The sequence below is a fragment of the Leptonychotes weddellii genome, chromosome 6 (assembly GCF_054177405.1).
Source record: "Leptonychotes weddellii isolate Sample4059 chromosome 6, ASM5417740v2, whole genome shotgun sequence".
NCBI lineage: Eukaryota > Metazoa > Chordata > Mammalia > Carnivora > Phocidae > Leptonychotes > Leptonychotes weddellii.
In genome coordinates, this window is record NC_138374.1 from 68,538,399 (window position 1) to 68,544,398 (window position 6,000).

Below are 6,000 nucleotides of genomic sequence, written 5' to 3' on the forward strand. Positions count from 1 at the left end.
AAAGTGAAGCAATGTCACTGTCTTTTCATGAAGGGCCCTGAGATCATCTGGAGGTGTTTGTTACTATTATTTTGTCCATCTTCACTTGGTTAGTCCTATTTAAAATAGATTTTTCAAAAAAATTAAATAAAAACACAAATAAAAGCTTTTTCAGCCAAATAATACACATACAAACAGTAGGTCTCTTATATTTAAAAATCAGCAGTTGTTCTGATGAATATAGCAGTGCATTTAAATGAGGAAAGAAAAAATAGATATAAAACTATAAAATCACAAAAAGAATATATTCATATGAATATTAAATGTTTCTTTTAAGAGTTTTTAAATTTATTTATTTACTTATTTATTTATTTAAAGAGTGCATGAGTGGGTGGAGAGTCAGAGGAAGAAGGAGAGAGAGACTCTCATGCAGACTCTGCATTGAGTGCAGAGCCCAATTCAGGGCTTGGGGCTTGATCTCACGGCCCTGAGCTGAAATCAAGAGTTGGACACTTAACTGACTGAGCCATCCAGGTGCCCCAAATATTAAATGTTTCTTAAGTAATAGATTAGACTGTGCTTAGCTAAAAAAAAAATCATAATTTATTCCAATTCAAAATAAATGTTTGAGTAACCAGTATATCAAAGCAATAAAGGCAGTTGTAAAAAAAAAAAAAAAAGGTACAACCTCAGCATTAAAATAATTTAAATTTTATACTAATGACAAACAATTAAGCATTTATTGAACCTGCTGTGTTTTAGCATTGTTATGAGTCTTTCTGTTTTTGTTTTGTTTTGGATGTGAGGGAAAAGATTAAAAGCAGAAGCTTCAGATTAAAATTTGCAGGAAGGAAAAAATATCTTGTAATTTTGGGCAGGCAATGCTTACTTCTACCCATGAGATAGCAATAATCATAGAACACTTCAGATACATATCTTCAGGAAAAAAATTCATTCAGGTAGTGTGTAAGTTTGGGTTGATTTTTGTTTTCAAAGTTTGTTATTGTAATTGACCATAATAGAGGCAAATCTTTTTTAAATTATGTTTGCCAAAAAACAATAAAATAAGGTAAAGTGAAACACACCAAATAATGAGTATAAAAGTTAAATTTTTAAATCTGGTCTGAGTTGCCACAAAAATATTTCCAATAGTGTTTTCCTTCTACTCCCTAGCCTGCTTTGGATTTGGATAACAGAATAAGCCTTGGGCACCCATGTTTTTATCCCAATCCATACAAATCCAGAAAAGAGAATATATGGTAGAGTAAAGATTATAAGGGCAAGATTGGATTCTTGAACCAACTAAGGATTTAGAAAATAAGGAATTTTTTTTTTACATTTCTTGAATAATTTTATTCCCCAACTCTATAAAAATGTTGTAACATCATCTTGTCTTATAATTTTTCATCTTGCAAAAGGAAAATATTATTACTCACTTCTTCCTACGGAGATAATAAATGGAAGGAAAGCCTCTCCTCCACCCTGTTAACTGTAATGACTAGGGCCCTAAGAATTAAATTGACAAAAGACAGATTAACAGGAGAAAGGGTATACACATTTCATTGATGTTAATATTCTTTCATTCGTGGGAATTTCACAGAAAGGAAGTGAAAATCCGAAGAAGTGGTTAGACCTGAGAGCTTATGTACAATTTTAACAAAGGGGGATAAATTCTGGAGAAGTAATTAGATAAGAGAAAAGGGACTTGGGACTCCTAAGGACAATAAATTGTGGGAAGATAAGTATATGGAGAAACTAGTGGGAAATGAGGGTGCCTTTGTTTGTGCAGAATTATTTCACGTTTTCTGTCTTCTCCATGGCCATAAAATTCCCCTAGAGAGGGGATTTGTGGCAGTCTTCATTTCTTAGAAATTTCTGCTTTTCATCAGATAAAGGAAGCTCTAAGAAGACCTTTCTGAATCTGTTAATTCTCAATTTGTGTCAGCACAAAACAAGCTATATTTCAAAGTGGCATATTTTGAGGTGACATATTCAGATCCCCTTCAGTAGCAGTTTCAAATGGCAGCCTCAAACAGAAGCATTGTCACTATACTTTTACAGCTTCTGTTACTGGAAACTAAAGTCAATTAACTCTTGATCATGAACAGTTGTCAGCAGGCATCCCCAGTCAGGATTCCAGCTGTAGTTTCATTTCCTGGAAGAGCTTCAGCCAAGGTAAGGAGCCAGATTCTCTCCAGCACTTGGAAGATTCTGACTACCTTAGGCAATTCTAGGGGTTCCTTTCCTCACGAGTTTCACTTATATTTTCAAAGATCTTACAATGAACAAATGTACCTACCTATTTAGAACATAAGGTCCCAATTTCTGAAAATGTATTATGTCTGTAATGTAAATATCCAGGAAAAGGAGCCTACTCTCTCTTGTTTCACACATCCTACATGATGCTGTGGATTCCAGAATAAGATCCATTAATCGAATCAGTTACCACGTAAAAATCAGAAATTAATAGCTTCCCTTTGTCTTTCATCTTTACATCTTGCTCAAATGCCAAATGCCTCTTGTTAACAAAATTCTGGTAGAATACTGCTGGCAAATAAGTCAGAGAAAAACAGTTTCCAGAGTTTACTTTCTTACCTATAGGTATGATTTAGAGTTATCTGAACAATTCACAAATATTATCAAGTAGCTCCCTTGACAGTTTTTGTTCTACTCAACAAAACATTAGAGTTGTTTTCCTTCAGATTATTTTATCTGCTATGGAACCTTTTATTTTTTTTAATTGTACAATCACCAAAATAAGTTTTCCAGAGTTAAGTTCTTACTAATAAGATTAGTGAAATGACTGAAGCATTCTCTACATTTACCCCAAAAGAGTACTATATCTTTTGACCAAGGAAATAAGGCTTACATGCCAAAGCAATTACATGCAGGTTTCAGATTTGGGTAAATACAGCAAATAACTAAGTACTAAATCCAATGTCCTCTACTTTAAGCAATAAGTAAACCAAAGGATGGTGTTCTTCCAGGTGGTCCTCAAAACTTTCCCTAATCTTAGCATTAAGAAGCATGTTAAATATCACCTATACCTCCAAAATATTCATGTCCACATTTGCTAAAACACTATTTTCTATTAGACTATAACTTTAAAAAGTAAGAATAATTCCATGCAAGATTATATCCTGTCACGTTGGGCTATCTCTTGTGTGTAATATCAGCAAATGTGAAAACTGAAAGACAGTGTGTGAGTCCAATTCTCTATCATCTTCGGGTCAAAGGAGTCTTTTCAGATGGTACTCTCAAACTAAAAAAGGGTAAAAGAACAAACTCCATTCATTTCTTTTTTGTGTATAGGAACGGAAAGTAAACTACAGCTCCCAAACCAGGCCAGAGTATATATTTTACTCATATGTCTAGATAAGTGCACTGTACAAGCTATATGATATGATACAGAATCTAGAGCAGTATACACTTTTTAAAAATGCCATTTCTGTTACTTTAAATCAAAAGGTAAGGGAGCAGATGGGCAATTGCCTTGAATGAGAGAGAAGATCAAGTGCAGGATGAATTATCAGAGCCTGACTACAGGGACAACACTCTGCAAAACAGTTGCAAAATTTAGTTTTGGGTAATGACTTTCCTATTCAACCTACACTTTTGAGTTTAGGTTATATAATATTTTTGAGGTTAGGTTACTGCTTACAATTTAAGAATGGAACATTGAATCAGATTTCCAATGAATTCAGTTGGGTAATAAAAATGTTGCTAAGTGAATTGAGTATAAATATGAATAAGAACATAGGCATTTATTTAGCATGGAGGGTGTATGATGTGTTGGTTGGAAGTTACAACTTATTTTATCAAAGCTGCCCTTAGCAACTTCTACTGTGCAGTATTTGGCTGTCAAGGTTACCAGCTGTTCTTCACAACCAGCCAGGTTAATAATTTTTTCTCTGTTGTATAACAACAGAAACTGAGATAGGTTTTATAAACCTTGGAACAAATACAGAATAGAGAGTGTGTTATTTTAAATATTTTGAAAGCTATATATATGCATGTAGTATAAAGTATCAAATGAAGCTAAGTAATTATCCTCTTAATTTGGAAGATCCATTTAATCAAACTAGAAATTTAGAGCAGTATCAGAATATCAGTATTTGAGATTTGGAGATTAACTTAACTGAAGTAGTTGTGTGGGCTCTACAAATTCACTTTACTACATTGATGTGATTGCATGAAAATATATAACTTTAAAGTAAAATTATAATCATGAATAAGGTAAATATTGTCTATGTTGTTCTTCCAACCCAAATATGATGGTTATTTAATAAACCTATTATCAGTATTTCAGGTTGCAGATCAGTCATATAAAGAGCTTGAGAGGCATCAGTCCCATTTTTACAAAAAGAAGAAAGCTAAACAAAGTGAAAACCAATGACTTTTCTTAGATCCATCAGAGAACTGAGGTCACATGGCAAACAGTCTCCCAGAATTCCAGAATAGCAGGTATATTCCTTATGTGACACAGATCAGAGAATTACATACCAGATCAGCTTACCTGGAGCAGAAATCACTGGATCCAGACACAGGTAGAAACATTGAAATAGTAATTTTCATGAACTACCAAAGGCTGAACATGGACTCCTCAAAAGCAAAAAAATTCTGAAGGCTTTAGTTTTATGAGAACCCCACACTTCTATGAGTTATGCCTCTGGAAGCCCCACAAAATTCTCATGGTGAAGAGCCAGGAATGATCCCCTCATGGCTCTGTTAGGGAGAAGTAGGCATTTTCCATGATGAAGGATTGTTGTCCAATTAAAAAAAAAAAAAAACCTTAGTTACACCTAGAAGTAGGGGAAACTTACCCACCTGATGGCCCCTCTAGGCTTCCTGTGTCACCCAGGGTGGGAAAGGAAAAAAAAAAAAGCCAAGATACACTTGTGAAGGTCATATCCCAGGCACACAAGCCATTAAGAAAATGAGATTTAATCAAAAGATTACGCAATACTTCCCATCCCCTACTCCTCACCACCATCAAAGGCTCTGGGATAATAACAATAGATGCAGCTGAATGAGCTGCAAAGCAAGACTCTAAGATTTTCTAGGGGGAAATCAGAGATAACATGAGAGACAAAGATACCAGAGGAATTTGAAGACCCTGGAAACTGCATCAATAGCAAATATTACACAGCATCCAACTCTTAGCTCAATTAATGTAAAACTTCACATTCATTGACTTCATTCTTATCACTCAATATCTTCTGTCCATTTTCAATAAAATTACAAGACATGTTAATAAGCAAGAAAAAATACAATCTAAAGAGACAAAGCAAGCATTAGTAGCAGACTCAGATATGACACAGAAGTTGGAATTATCATTTTAAAATAACTGTAATTACTGTAAGAATTCTAAAGGCAAAAGTAGACAACATACAATAATAGATGGGTAATAAAAGCAGAAAGACAGAAAGTCTAAGAAAGAATAAACAGAAGTACTATAAGTAAAAAAAAACTAAAAGAAATGAAGAATGCCTTTGATGGACTCATCAAGAGTATTGGTGAACTTAAAGTTATAGAAACTTGACAAACTGGGATACAAAGAGAAAACAAAAAAAAAAAAAAAAAAAGAAATAGAACATCCAAGAATTTTGAGAAAATTTCAAAAGGTATAATATCCATGTAATTGGAATACCAGAAGGAGAAAAGATAAAGCAGAAGAAATATTTGAAGTAATAATAGCTTTAAAATTTCCAAAAATTAATGACATACACCAAGTCAGATCTAGGAAGCTCAGAATACAAAACAGGATACCAAAAAACAAACAAACAAAAAACAAGTCTACACCTAGTCACATCATCTTCAAAGCATAGAAAACCAAATGGGAAGAGAAAGTTTTGAAAGAAGCTAAAGGCAAAACATACCTTACCTACAAGAAAAAAGAATAAGAAATACTGCCCACTTCTCATCAGAAACCGTGCAAACAAGAACAGAGTGGAGCAACATATTGAGTGTTCAAAGCAAAATCTACCAACCTAGAATTCTAGATATCCAAAAAATTATCCT